The 16025-nt window shown below is 42.7% G+C and overlaps 2 pseudogenes; one reads left to right on the top strand and one right to left on the bottom strand.

Moving 5' to 3' along the window:
• Nucleotides 1-16025, bottom strand: part of LOC144738284 (uncharacterized) — a 432396-nt pseudogene that overhangs the window by 283313 nt on the left and 133058 nt on the right.
• LOC144738275 (uncharacterized) overlaps nt 1-16025 on the top strand; it is a 38212-nt pseudogene that overhangs the window by 14482 nt on the left and 7705 nt on the right.

Raw genomic sequence — 16025 nt, forward strand, 5'->3', positions numbered from 1 at the left:
CGCTTTGTACATACAAACCGCTACACTATGGCTCCCCAAGTGTACTTACACAGCAGTGTAAATACACACACGCTTACAAGCGATACCATTTCGATTATCATTAAAAGTGTATGACAGCAATCGTAATAATTTTCGTGGATTAAATTAAACAAATCACCTTGATTGTTCTGACGCGGTCATATCAACACAAGTACTTCAATATTTTAATAAAATAAAGTCAGCACGGTATAAACTTGCACCTCAAAGTCCAAATCACAATTTTAATACTGCATTTGGCTGGTAACGCCTTTGAACTGGCAGCAGTTTGCAGCACATTGCAGGGTGAATATTAGCAAATTAACGCGAATTATGCGGTGAGATGAATATATGTATTCAGGATTAAGCTCAACAGCCAGATTCCACAAGTAATGACTAATCCCATATCTGCATTTCCCATAAATATGCTAAATTCCTCTTGATATGCAAACTATTGGAACCTCCGAGTTCAATCAGTCTACACAACAAAGGCTCATTCCTAACAGCGTGTTTCAGACGCACCGAACCTCACCATAATAATATCCAGGGCCTACCTTGGTTCCTCCCACCCTCAACCAGTATATATACTGGTTGAGGGTGGGAGGAGCCAATATCCAGGGCCTATCTTGACTCCTCCCACCCTCAATCAGTATATATACAAGAACTGTTTTCTTGGAATGTATCTTACTTGATACAGCTATCGTGCTGTGACGGTTCCACCTGAAGACGGAAGCTTATGTCTTTAAATCCTCTAAACTTGGAGCAGTTTAGAAGACATTGCCGGGTGAATATTAGCAAATTCACAGGAAGCACAGACTTATGCATGGAGATGTAAATCTTTATTCAAACGGAAGCGTACAATTATGCAGTGCGAAGTGCATACATATTAAGGTTTAATTGCAATGGCCAGATTTGCTAAGCTATGCTGCGACATATGCGAATTGTTAATGTAAAAATTAACAATTGAATGCAAAGTCCATGAAAGGCCAGGACGAGAACAAAGGATTTGGATGCTAGAGGGGAGTTATAAGGGGCTTAAAATCAGACCTCAAGACCATTTCGAGAGGGATTTCACTGAGGATAGACGCTCGACTCCTCTCTCTGCAGATTACCCTTCTCCTGCGAGACCCAACCTGGCGAGCACGATTGCCTGGCGACTGGGAGAGTTCGTGGCGATATCTTCAGACGGGTTACAGGGACATCGACACGCCGTGCATCAACAAGTAAGTGTCTTCGTTAGTGGATAAAACTGGTAGTCGCGTGCAGCCCGACTTACGAGACGTTACTGTGTGTCGGTTAGACGTTAGTGAGAGTTTGCTTTTTTTGCGATTTGAGGCAGACATCCACGCAGCTTAGAGGGTGCCTTTAACTCTCAACAACACCCGCGACTGTTACTCTGCTCTGAAGAATCAGTCACATGGAGCAGACAAACTCTCCACAGCGCCACACACACAGGGCGAGAAGCCGTTCAATTGCTCTGTGTGTGGTAAGGCATTTTCACGTAAATCAAATCTTAACACTCACCAGAAGACACACACGGGCGAGAAGCCGTTCAATTGCTCTGTTTGTTTGCAGGCATTTGCATGGAAGTCATCTCTTCACAGGCACCAGAAAACACACACGAACGAGAAGCCATTCAAATGCTCTGTGTGTGGGAAGGCATTTTCACGGAAAACAATTCTACACAATCACCAGAAAACACACACGGGCGAGAAGCCGTTCAAGTGCTCTATTTGTGGGAAGGCATTTTCACGGAAATCAATTCTGCGCAATCACCAGAAAACACACACGAACGAGAAGCCATTCAATTGCGCTGTGTGCGGGAAGGCATTTTCACGGAAATAAAATCTTCACAGTCACCAGAAAACACACTCGGACGAGAAGCCGTTTAATTGCTCTCCAAGGGAGAGGACATTTTCACGGTCATCACCCCGAAACAAGCATGAGAAGATCCGCAATGATCGGCAAGTAAAATCAAACGGTGAAATTCAAAGTGCTGCAATGTGTCCTGAAAAAAATGCATCTTTCGAACCGAGGCAGACGGATCCTGAGAGATCGTTGAATGTATCGGATGTAATGAGTCCTGACGACAATTCATCTTTCGACCCCATGCAGTTGGATCCTGATAGATGGCTAGATGTAGTGGATCTAATCAGCGCTGAAGACAATTCCACTTTCGACCCCATGCAGTTGGATACTCAAAAATGGCTGCTGGAGTGGCTGGAAAATCAAAGTTTTGAGCACTTCTTTTAACTGTTGAAGTCCTGGAACGTGCATGTTTGTATCTCTGTAAGATCAATTAATAACGTACAACTCTTTTTTAATCAGTGATTTGCAGCAGTACTCCAAGCTAGTGTGATCATTTGAACAAATATGTTTGATTGCTCTGTGTGTTTGAAGCATTTTCACGGTTAGAAAACACTTCACATGTCTTCAGGAATAAAAAGCTGAATTCGAAAGTGATGTAATGAGTTCTAAAGGAAATTCCACTTTCGACCCCATGAAGTTGGATATGAAGAGATGTCTGGGTGTAGTGGAGTGGCTGAAGACTCAAACGTATTGAGTACATCTGTTAACTGTTGCCCTGTGTATATTCGTGTCTCTTAGATATATTTTTTCAGTGATTTTCAGTACACCGAGCTAGAGTGATGTTGTGAATGCTCTATGATGTGTTCAGATGAAAGTCTTCCTTTTAAGTTCTAGAAGTGTTCGCTTACTTCAGGATGGCAACAATGTTATACTTCGAAAGATACATTGCTTCGTCTGGTAGTTGGATCATCGGGGCTGTCAAATGGCTGGTGCTTATGCTAGGTGGCATGTGTTGTAATCTTCTCACAGCAAATGATGTGAGCGTGCTGTTTTGTTTATTCCAGACTTTGTCACGTTAAGATGGTGGTTCGTAGTCATCTCGGATTACTTGTTGATGTGGTGTGATGCGCAGTGGTTGTGTGGTGGTTCAATTTCTAATTTTTCTCTCGTGGTTAAGTGGTTTTGTTGAGCTAAAGTTGGAGAAAAACTGTGATCACAACTTTGCTCAATATTTTAAACATGTTCTTTAATTTTTTATCATTGTGTAATAAATAAAATAACTTAAAATTATAGGTTTCAGAGTGTGCGTGGATTGCACGTTCGTTGTTCTTGTGTTTGATGGCTTGGACTTCTGGACGAATGGCTTCAGTCGAAAAGGACGTCAATGGGGAAATCGACGTTTACGTGTTAGATTTTAAGAATATGTTTCAACTGTTGAATTCCTATTGGGATATAATTTGCCTAGTTCCTTCCTGTTTGAGCAAGCGTATTAATACAGATTTCGATACGAGTATTAACGTTAATTTTCTTGCAGGTTAATAAAGACCTGAATTGTTTTTAAAGATGACTGATCGTACGTTATTTCAACCATATCCTTCCTTAAAAAAACACGGACGAGTAGACATACACACACAAGTGTGCTTATAAACACGACTGTCTATACAGCGGTGTGCATTCACACACGAGTGTGCATAGACGAATGTGCATACACACCGCTTTGTACATACAAACCGCTACACTATGGCTCCCCAAGTGTACTTACACAGCAGTGTAAATACACACACGCTTACAAGCGATACCATTTCGATTATCATTAAAAGTGTATGACAGCAATCGTAATAATTTTCGTGGATTAAATTAAACAAATCACCTTGATTGTTCTGACGCGGTCATATCAACACAAGTACTTCAATATTTTAATAAAATAAAGTCAGCACGGTATAAACTTGCACCTCAAAGTCCAAATCACAATTTTAATACTGCATTTGGCTGGTAACGCCTTTGAACTGGCAGCAGTTTGCAGCACATTGCAGGGTGAATATTAGCAAATTAACGCGAATTATGCGGTGAGATGAATATATGTATTCAGGATTAAGCTCAACAGCCAGATTCCACAAGTAATGACTAATCCCATATCTGCATTTCCCATAAATATGCTAAATTCCTCTTGATATGCAAACTATTGGAACCTCCGAGTTCAATCAGTCTACACAACAAAGGCTCATTCCTAACAGCGTGTTTCAGACGCACCGAACCTCACCATAATAATATCCAGGGCCTACCTTGGTTCCTCCCACCCTCAACCAGTATATATACTGGTTGAGGGTGGGAGGAGCCAATATCCAGGGCCTATCTTGACTCCTCCCACCCTCAATCAGTATATATACAAGAACTGTTTTCTTGGAATGTATCTTACTTGATACAGCTATCGTGCTGTGACGGTTCCACCTGAAGACGGAAGCTTATGTCTTTAAATCCTCTAAACTTGGAGCAGTTTAGAAGACATTGCCGGGTGAATATTAGCAAATTCACAGGAAGCACAGACTTATGCATGGAGATGTAAATCTTTATTCAAACGGAAGCGTACAATTATGCAGTGCGAAGTGCATACATATTAAGGTTTAATTGCAATGGCCAGATTTGCTAAGCTATGCTGCGACATATGCGAATTGTTAATGTAAAAATTAACAATTGAATGTAAAGTCCATGAAAGGCCAGGACGAGAACAAAGGATTTGGATGCTAGAGGGGAGTTATAAGGGGCTTAAAATCAGACCTCAAGACCATTTCGAGAGGGATTTCACTGAGGATAGACGCTCGACTCCTCTCTCTGCAGATTACCCTTCTCCTGCGAGACCCAACCTGGCGAGCACGATTGCCTGGCGACTGGGAGAGTTCGTGGCGATATCTTCAGACGGGTTACAGGGTCATCGACACGCCGTGCATCAACAAGTAAGTGTCTTCGTTAGTGGATAAAACTGGTAGTCGCGTGCAGCCCGACTTACGAGACGTTACTGTGTGTCGGTTAGACGTTAGTGAGAGTTTGCGTTTTTTGCGATTTGAGGCAGACATCCACGCAGCTTAGAGGGTGCCTTTAACTCTCAACAACACCCGCGACTGTTACTCTGCTCTGAAGAATCAGTCACATGGAGCAGACAAACTCTCCACAGCGCCACACACACACGGGCGAGAAGCCGTTCAATTGCTCTGTGTGTGGGAAGGCATTTTCACGTAAATCAAATCTTAACACTCACCAGAAGACACACACGGGCGAGAAGCCGTTCAATTGCTCTGTTTGTTTGCAGGCATTTGCATGGAAGTCATCTCTTCACAGGCACCAGAAAACATACACGAACGAGAAGCCATTCAAATGCTCTGTGTGTGGGAAGGCATTTTCACGGAAAACAATTCTACACAATCACCAGAAAACACACACGGGCGAGAAGCCGTTCAAGTGCTCTATTTGTGGGAAGGCATTTTCACGGAAATCAATTCTGCGCAATCACCAGAAAACACACACGAACGAGAAGCCATTCAATTGCGCTGTGTGCGGGAAGGCATTTTCACGGAAATAAAATCTTCACAGTCACAAGAAAACACACTCGGACGAGAAGCCGTTTAATTGCTCTCCAAGGGAGAGGACATTTTCACGGTCATCACCCCGAAACAAGCATCAGAAGATCCGCAATGATCGGCAAGTAAAATCAAATGGTGAAATTAAAAGTTCTGCAATGTGTCCTGAAAAAAATGCATCTTTCGAACCGAGGCAGGCGGATCCTGAGAGATCGTTGAATGTATCGGATGTAATGAGTCCTGACGACAATTCATCTTTCGACCCCATGCAGTTGGATCCTGAGAGATGGCTAGATGTAGTGGATGTAATCAGCGCTGAAGACAATTCCACTTTCGACCCCATGCAGTTGGATACTCAAAAATGGCTGCTGGAGTGGCTGGAAAATCAAAGTTTTGAGCACTTATTTTAACTGTTGAAGTCCTGGAACGTGCATGTTTGTATCTCTGTAAGATCAATTAATAACGTACAACTCTTTTTTAATCAGTGATTTGCAGCAGTACTCCAAGCTAGTGTGATCATTTGAACAAATATGTTTGATTGCTCTGTGTGTTTGAAGCATTTTCACGGTTAGAAAACACTTCACATGTCTTCAGGAATAAAAAGCTGAATTCGAAAGTGATGTAATGAGTTCTAAAGGAAATTCCACTTTCGACCTCATGAAGTTGGATATGAAGAGATGGCTGGGTGTAGTGGAGTGGCTGAAGACTCAAACGTATTGAGTACATCTGTTAACTGTTGCCCTGTGTATATTCGTGTCTCTTAGATATATTTTTTCAGTGATTTTCAGTACACCGAGCTAGAGTGATGTTGTGAATGCTCTATGATGTGTTCAGATGAAAGTCTTCATTTTAAGTTCTAGAAGTGTTCGCTTACTTCAGGATGGCAACAATGTTATACTTCGAAAGATACATTGCTTCGTCTGGTAGTTGGATCATCGGGGCTGTCAAATGGCTGGTGCTTATGCTAGAGGGGAGTTATAAGGGGCTTAAAATCAGACCTCAAGACCATTTCGAGAGGGATTTCACTGAGGATAGACGCTCGACTCCTCTCTCTGCAGATTACCCTTCTCCTGCGAGACCCAGCCTGGCGAGCCCGATTGCCTGGCGACTGGGAGAGTTCGTGGCGATATCTTCAGACGGGTTACAGGGACATCGACACGCCGTGCATCAACAAGTAAGTGTCTTCGTTAGTGGATAAAACTGGTAGTCGCGTGCAGCCCGACTTACGAGACGTTACTGTGTGTCGGTTAGACGTTAGTGAGAGTTTGCTTTTTTTGCGATTTGAGGCAGACATCCACGCAGCTTAGAGGGTGCCTTTAACTCTCAACAACACCCGCGACTGTTACTCTGCTCTGAAGAATCAGTCACATGGAGCAGACAAACTCTCCACAGCGCCACACACACAGGGCGAGAAGCCGTTCAATTGCTCTGTGTGTGGTAAGGCATTTTCACGTAAATCAAATCTTAACACTCACCAGAAGACACACACGGGCGAGAAGCCGTTCAATTGCTCTGTTTGTTTGCAGGCATTTGCATGGAAGACATCTCTTCACAGGCACCAGAAAACACACACGAACGAGAAGCCATTCAAATGCTCTGTGTGTGGGAAGGCATTTTCACGGAAAACAATTCTACACAATCACCAGAAAACACACACGGGCGAGAAGCCGTTCAAGTGCTCTATTTGTGGGAAGGCATTTTCACGGAAATCAATTCTGCGCAATCACCAGAAAACACACACGAACGAGAAGCCATTCAATTGCGCTGTGTGCGGGAAGGCATTTTCACGGAAATAAAATCTTCACAGTCACCAGAAAACACACTCGGACGAGAAGCCGTTTAATTGCTCTCCAAGGGAGAGGACATTTTCACGGTCATCACCCCGAAACAAGCATCAGAAGATCCGCAATGATCGGCAAGTAAAATCAAACGGTGAAATTAAAAGTTCTGCAATGTGTCCTGAAAAAAATGCATCTTTCGAACCGAGGCAGGCGGATCCTGAGAGATCGTTGAATGTATCGGATGTAATGAGTCCTGACGACAATTCATCTTTCGACCCCATGCAGTTGGATCCTGAGAGATGGCTAGATGTAGTGGATGTAATCAGCGCTGAAGACAATTCCACTTTCGACCCCATGCAGTTGGATACTCAAAAATGGCTGCTGGAGTGGCTGGAAAATCAAAGTTTTGAGCACTTCTTTTAACTGTTGAAGTCCTGGAACGTGCATGTTTGTATCTCTGTAAGATCAATTAATAACGTACAACTCTTTTTTAATCAGTGATTTGCAGCAGTACTCCAAGCTAGTGTGATCATTTGAACAAATATGTTTGATTGCTCTGTGTGTTTGAAGCATTTTCACGGTTAGAAAACACTTCACATGTCTTCAGGAATAAAAAGCTGAATTCGAAAGTGATGTAATGAGTTCTAAAGGAAATTCCACTTTCGACCTCATGAAGTTGGATATGAAGAGATGGCTGGGTGTAGTGGAGTGGCTGAAGACTCAAACGTATTGAGTACATCTGTTAACTGTTGCCCTGTGTATATTCGTGTCTCTTAGATATATTTTTTCAGTGATTTTCAGTACACCGAGCTAGAGTGATGTTGTGAATGCTCTATGATGTGTTCAGATGAAAGTCTTCATTTTAAGTTCTAGAAGTGTTCGCTTACTTCAGGATGGCAACAATGTTATACTTCGAAAGATACATTGCTTCGTCTGGTAGTTGGATCATCGGGGCTGTCAAATGGCTGGTGCTTATGCTAGGTGGCATGTGTTGTAATCTTCTCACAGCAAATGATGTGAGCGTGCTGTTTTGTTTATTCCAGACTTCGTCACGTTAAGGTGGTGCTTCGTAGTCATCTCGGATTACTTGTTGATGTGGTGTGATGCGCAGTGGTTGTGTGATGGTTCAATTTCTAATTTTTATCTCGTGGTTAAGTGGTTTTGTTGAGCTAAAGTTGGAGAAAAACTGTGATCACAACTTTGCTCAATATTTTAAACATGTTCTTTAATTTTTTATCATTGTGTAATAAATAAAATAACTTAAAATTATAGGTTTCAGAGTGTGCGTGGATTGCACGTTCGTTGTTCTTGTGTTTGATGGCTTGGACTTCTGGACGAATGGCTTCAGTCGAAAAGGACGTCAATGGGGAAATCGACGTTTACGTGTTAGATTTTAAGAATATCTTTCAACTGTTGAATTCCTATTGGGATATAATTTGCCTAGTTCCTTCCTGTTTGAGCAAGCGTATTAATACAGATTTCGATACGAGTATTAACGTGAATTTTCTTGCAGATTAATAAAGACCTGAATTGTTTTTTTAAGATGACTGATCGTACGTTATATCAACCATATACTTTTTTTTTAAAAACACGGACATGTAGACATACACACACAAGTGTGCTTATAAACACGACTGTCTATACAGCGGTGTGCATTCACACACGAGTGTGCATGTGTTTCTACGAGTTTACACTTTAATTTACTTGCAGAACAATAAAAACCTGACATGTTAAAGATGACGAATCGTCCCTTATTGAAGAAGGAAAATAATAAAAATAAAACAATAAAAATAAATTATAATTTTTTTTTATGTTTTATTATTTAATAAAAATAAAACATAATGAAAACATTTTTAACAATTTTTTATTATGTTTTATTTTCATTAAATAATAAAAAAAATGTCATTTAAAACAGAATAAAATAACTTTATAAATATTTTTTTTTATTTTATTATTTCCCTTCTACGTTACTTTACCGAAAGATCCAAGAAGGTTACTTTACTTGCAGAACAATAAAAACCTGACATGTTAAAGATGACTAATCGTCCCTTATTGCTACAATGTTCATAGCGAACACGTGTGGAGGCGAGTTTCAGGTGAAGCATCATGACGTCACACTCATGACGTCACACGCACGAGCTGTAGGGGCGGGGCTCTGTCCACTCAGTGGTGCTGTTTTCATTAATTTAGCACCACGAGCGGGGAGTCTCATCCCTGTAGTTCCCTGTTGTGGTGCCGCATTCATCACCACGTTGCCCCTCAATTCTTTGTACGACACAATATGAAAATAAGTTGTGTGTTCCACTACACATACTTACACGAGTACACACACACACTCCCTTGTACACACACCCACACACGAGTGGGCATACACAGCGGTGGAGAAAAATGCACGAATCTGCATCCACCCCGCTTTGTACACACAAAGATAAATATCTCCCGTATAGCCTTAACAGACTGTATGGGCAAGTGCTGTTAGCGAGCACCTATGAAGGCCGCAACGGTACACGAGGGGGTGGGTGGCCAGCACCACGCCCGGTCGCCTTTGTCTCCCCAGTTGCGATGTTTACACACCGCACCAGGTACTCATTTGAGGCTGAGTCGACCTAGGGGAGGCCCGGGACCGGTTCAGATAATCGTCACTGGTGTTGGCCGTGAGCGGGAATCGAACCCTTGTCGCCGGGTTCATAGCGCAGCGCGCTAACCGCTACACTACCGCTCCCCACATATACACTCCCTTGTACACACACCCACACACGAGTGGACATACACAGTGCTGTAGGAAAATGCACGAATGTGCATACACACCGCTTTGTACATACACACACGGGTGCACATGCATACACGAGTGCGTACACCCATTTGTGCATCTATACATACAACACATATGTATAGATGCACAAATGAGTGTAAATACATAGGGGTGTAGATACATGCACAGTGTAATTGCACACAGCAATATACATAAACACATGTGCACGTATACAGCAGTGTGCATGCTCAGGGATTGCGTTTCAACACACACAAATATGCGAGCACACACGATTGTACATATTCATGAAATCTCTCTAAAATCATTTGCATTTTCTTCATAAACTTCTTTGCATTGAATTGTTATTCTTGGAAGTAACGTTCTTCATATCTAGCAACATACCTAAGCTCATGTGGCCATTGTGCTTAAATCTAAATAGGAATATGCATTTCGCTGCATCATTGCTCGCTTCGGTTTGAATACGGATGGGATTCGCCTGGCGTAATCATGTGCATGTTGTTAGTTTGCACATTTACAATAGCCTGTAAACTAATATCAATTGATCGGCCTTACCTGTGAAATACAGCATGAAATATCACAATGTTGATCAAGATATACTTTAACTAAGAGGTGCATGCTTCATTGCGTGTTTACGTGGTTTCATGAACATGTTTAAGGACACTTGTTGATCAGCGTGTGTCTAGACAACGAAGGGGAAATGTTATATTCGATCAATTAAAATGGTTACAATTGCCGTGGATACCAATCTGGATGGTATAGTTTGTAAGCGTTGTTTATTATAATGTAATGCGAGCGTAAATGAGTGTCCTTAAATGTATTTAGAAAACAAAGTCAGTACCTCTTAGTCAAAATCAAACTGGACAACATCATTTTGATTCTTCAGATTGTATGTCGTTGTTTAATCCTCTAAACTTGCAGCAGTTTAGAGGACATTGTCGGGTGAATATTAGCACATTTACAGGAAGCACGGACTTATATATGGAGATGCAAATCTTTATTCAAACGGAAGCGTACAATTATGCAGTTGGGATGTACATACATATTAAGGTTACATTACAAAGGCCAGATTAGCTAATCTATGTTGCTACATATGCGGATTGTTAATGTAAAAATTAACAATTGAATGCAAAGTCCATGATAGGCCAGGACGAGAACAAAGGATTTGTATGCGAGAGGGGAGTTATAAGGGGCTTAAATTTAGGCCTCAAGACCATTTCGAGAGGGATTTCACTGAGGATAGACGCGCAACTCCTCGCTCTGCAGATTATCCTTCTCCTGCGAGACCCAGCCTGGCGAGCACGATTGCCTGGCGACTGGGAGAGTTCGTGGCGATCTCTTCAGACGGGTTACAGGGACATCGACACGCCGTGCATCAACAAGTAAGTGTCTTCGTTAGTGGATAAAACTGGTAGTCGCGTATACCCGACTTACGAGACGTTACTGTGTGTCGGTTAGACGTTAGTGAGAGTTTGCTTCTTGGCGATTTGAGCCAGACATCCAAGCAGCTTAGAGGGTGCCTTTAACTCTCAACGACACCCGCGACTGTTACTCTGCTCTGAAGAATCAGTCACATGGAGCAGATACTCTCTCCACAGCGCCACGCACACACGGGCGAGAAGCCGTTCAATTGCTCTGTGTGTGGGAAGACATTTTCACGGAAATCCAATCTTAACACTCACCAGAAAACACACACGGGTGAGAAGCCATTCAAGTGCGCTGTTTGTGGGAAGGCATTTGCTCAGAAATCAAATCTAAAAACTCACCAGAAAACACACACGGGCGTGAAGCCATTCAAGTGCTCTGTTTGTGGGAAGGCATTTGCTTGGAAATCTATTCTTTACAGTCACCAGAAAACACACACGGGCGAGAAGCCGTTCAATTGCTCTATTTGTGGAAAGGCATTTGCGGATGAATCAAATCTTAACAGACACCAGAAAACACACAAGAACGAAAAGCCATTCAATTGCACAGTGTGCGGGAAGGCATTTTCACGGAAATAAAATCTTCACAGTCACCAGAAAATACACTCGGGCGAGAAGCCATTTAATTGCTCTACGAGGGAGAGGACATGTTCACGGTCATCACCCCGAAACAAGCACCAGAAGATCCGCAATGATAGGGAAGCGAAATCAAAATGTAGAATTTAAAGTGCTGCAATGAGTCCTGATAAAAATGCATCTTTCTAACCTTTGCAGGTGGATCCTGAGAGATGGCTGGATGGAATGGAGTGGCTGGAGACTCAAGCGTATTGAGTACATCTGTTAACTGTTGCATTGTGTATATTCGCGTCTCTAAGATATATTTTTTCAGTGAGTTCCAGTACACCGAGCTGGAGTGTTGTTGTGAATGCTCTATAATGTTTTCAGATGAACGTCTTCTTTGTAAGTTCCAGAAGTGTTAACTTACTTCAGGATGGAAATAATTTTATACTTCGAAAGATACATTGCTTCGTCTGGTAGTTTGATCATCGGGGCTGTTAAATGGCTGGTGCTTATGCTAGAAGGTGGCATGTGTTGTAATCTTCTCACAACAAATGATGTGAGCGTGCTGTCTTGTTCATTCCAGACTTTGTTGTCACGTTAAGGTGTTGCTTCGTAGTCCTATCAGATTACTTGTTGATGTGTTGTGATGTGCAGTGGTTGTGTGGTGGTTCAATTTCTAATTTTACTCTCGTGGTTAAGCGGTTTTGTTGAGCTAAAGTTGGAGAAAAACTGTGATCACAACTTTGCTCAATATTTTAAACATGTTCTTTATTTTATTTTTTCATTGTGTAATAAATAAATATCTTTAATAATAGGTTTCAGAGTGTGCGTAGATTGCACGTTCGATGTTTTTGCGTTTGATGGCTTGGACTTCTGGACGAATGGATTCAGTCGAAAAGGACGTCAATGGGGAAATCGACGTTTACGTGTTAGATTTTAAGAATATGTTTTAACTGTTGAAGTCCTATTGGGAAATCATCTGCCTAGTTCCTTCCTGTTTGAGCAAGCGTTTTAATAAAGATTTCGATACGAGTGTTAACGTGAATTTTCTTGCAGATTAATAAAGACCTGAATTGTTTTTAAAGATGACTGATCGTACGTTATTTCAACCATATCCTTCCTTTAAAAAACACGGACGAGTAGACATACACACACAAGTGTGCTTATAAACACGACTGTCTATACAGCGGTGTGCATTCACACACGAGTGTGCATGTGTCTCTACGAGTTTTAACTTTAATTTGCTTGCAGAACAATAAAGACCTGACATGTTAAAGATGACTAATCGTCCCTTTTTGCTACAATGTTCATAGCGAACACGTGTGGAGGCGAGTTTCAGGTGAAGCATCTCCAGCACACAAGTTGACCCTCACCTGGCAGCATCGTGGCTGTCCGCTGATCACACTCATGACGTCACACTCATGACGTCACACGCACGAGCTGTAGGGGCGGGGCTCTGTCCGCTCAGTGGCGCTGTTTTCATTAATTTAGCACCACGAGCGGGGAGTCTCATCCCTGTAGTTCCCTGTTGTGGTGCCGCATTCATCACCACGTTGCCCTCAATTCTTTGTACGCAACACACACCCACACACGAGAGGACATAGCAGTGTATATGCATAGACGAATGTGCATACACACCGCTTTGTGCATACAAACAGCTACACTACCGCTCCCCAAGTGTACTTACACTGCAGTGTAAATACACACACGCTTACAAGCGATACCATTTCGATTATCATTAAAAGTGTATGACAGCAATCGTAATAATTTTCGTGGATTAAATTAAACAAATCACCTTGATTGTTCTGACGCGGTCATATCAACACAAGTGCTTCAATATTTTTATATAAAATAAAGTCAGCACGGTATAAAGTTGCACCTCAAAGTCCAAATCACAATTTTAATACTACAGTCTGCATCTGCCTGGTAACGCCTTTGAACAGGCAGCAGTTTGCAGCACATTGCAGGGTGAATATTAGCAAATTAACGTGAATTATGCGGTGACATGAATATACGTATTCAGGATTAGGCTCAATAGCCAGATTCCACAAGTAATGACTAATCCCATATCTGCATTTCCCATAAATATGCTAAATTCCTCTTGATATGCAAACTCTTGGAACCTCCGAGTTCAACCAGCCTACACAACAAAGGCTCATTCCTCACAGTGTGTTTCAGCCGCATCGAACCTCACAATAATAATATCCTCTCAAACTCTACCAATATATACACAAGGACTGTTTTCTTGGAAGTTCTCTTACTTCTACGAGACTTTACCGAAAGAACCAAGAAGATGAATCCCTGCAGTCACGAAAGCTTTAAATCGAAATGTATTTTTATTATTTTATTATTTCCCTTTTACGTGACTTTACCGAAAGAACCAAGAAGATAGAGAAGCTCTGTTGCTAGATATGCAGATTGTAAATTCCAAAAATAACAATTGAATGTAAAGTTAATAAATTGCAAAGTCGAGAACGTCATCTTTCATCAATGCAACATCATTCCAAACGACCCCACCATTCGTGTGCTGGTGTCATTGACCCAATTCGATTGATACCTGTGACCTACAGCTTGCCACACCTTACGCCACGCTCCCACGCCCCCTTCATTCGTTTTTTGTTTATCAGAAGGAGGCACTCCCTGTTGTTTGCCAATCCCCTGCCACGAGTAAAGTTTTGCAAAAACAACCCCCTTCCTTCATTAAAGGTGTTGATCGGTAACGCTGTGGTGGATGTGAGGAATGTCCCGGAGGGAAGGCTCGTAGCCACCACAGTGGCCCACGAGGTCTTTGGACGGGTGCGAGGGGCTGGTAACCCCTCAATAGTCAACGCAATAACCAAAAAAACTCGTCACAAAATTTAAGCACTTGCAAAATATTAAACACATACACACTGGTGTATATACACACGGAAGGTCGTATGTTACAGACTAGAAGATGACGATTTTTTTTTTGCGTAACGTTATTATGAACCACGCTTACAAGCTAAACCATTCAGATGATTATTCAAAGTTTATGACCGAAATTATAACAAAACACACTCGTTTGCTAAAAGCACCATGCTCAACACGAGTGTCCTTAAATATGTTTATTAAACAGGTTCAGAACAGTATTAACTTGCACCTATTAGTCCAAGATTGGGCCGGCTAGTTTTTTTAGGCTAGTCCCGTGTGTGTTTGTTGTGTGAGGTGTCTTGATAGCAGTCGTTCTCCACCGTAGTCTTGGCATCTGCTGCTCAGATTCCTTCCACAGCTGTGGTCCCAGTGGCACCGTCTCTCCGGGGGGAGAACCATGTGGTGTGTGTGTGACGTGTATCACGGGGTGTGTGGGTGTGTGCCTGGGATGTGTCACGGGGTGGGTGGGTAGTCTGGTGATAGTGGTCATGGTTGGCAGCGATTCACGACCACAACAACCACCCCTACTGTGTGGTGGACATGCCACCACAAAGCAGCACGCGGCGGAGGAGTGAGGTGATCGCTCTCGCCACGCGAGCAAGGCCCCCTCGCTTCCTCTTCTTTCCCTGCATCAACAACAACAATAACCGCCATTCGCCACTAAGTGGCGGTGACGTCACCACGACGCTTGTGCCAGGCCATGTGCACCTTGAGGCTACCACGTGAAGTGTCGAACGCCCGCTGGCAGGAGGTCACGGGGCAGACCCAGCAGGTGCCACGGGTCGACTGACCGAGATGACCGAGATGACTGGCTGATGCACCACCTGTGCCCCCTACTGTACCAACTTGCTGTGCTTTAGCCACCCGTTGTTGTGAGCGTCGCTCCTCTGCCCTCCGTTGTTGTTGGAGGGCGACTGCCTCCAACTGCCCAGTAGCGTCCTTCACGAGCCTGCATCACCACCTCCACCACCTACACCTCCTCCACCTCCTCCTTTGTTTCGTCCTCCATCTCTTCCGTCGTGAGAATTATTTTATTATGTTATATTTTTATTATTTTATTACTTCCCTTCTACGTGACTTTACCGAAAGAACCATGAAGATGAATCCCTGCAGTTTAGAGGACATTGTCGGGTGAATATTAGGAAATTCACAGGAAGCATGGATTTATGCATGGAGATGTATGCAATTATTCAAACAGAAG

This window comes from Lampetra planeri, chromosome 81, assembly GCF_965212315.1.
Source record: "Lampetra planeri chromosome 81, kcLamPlan1.2.h2, whole genome shotgun sequence".
NCBI lineage: Eukaryota > Metazoa > Chordata > Hyperoartia > Petromyzontiformes > Petromyzontidae > Lampetra > Lampetra planeri.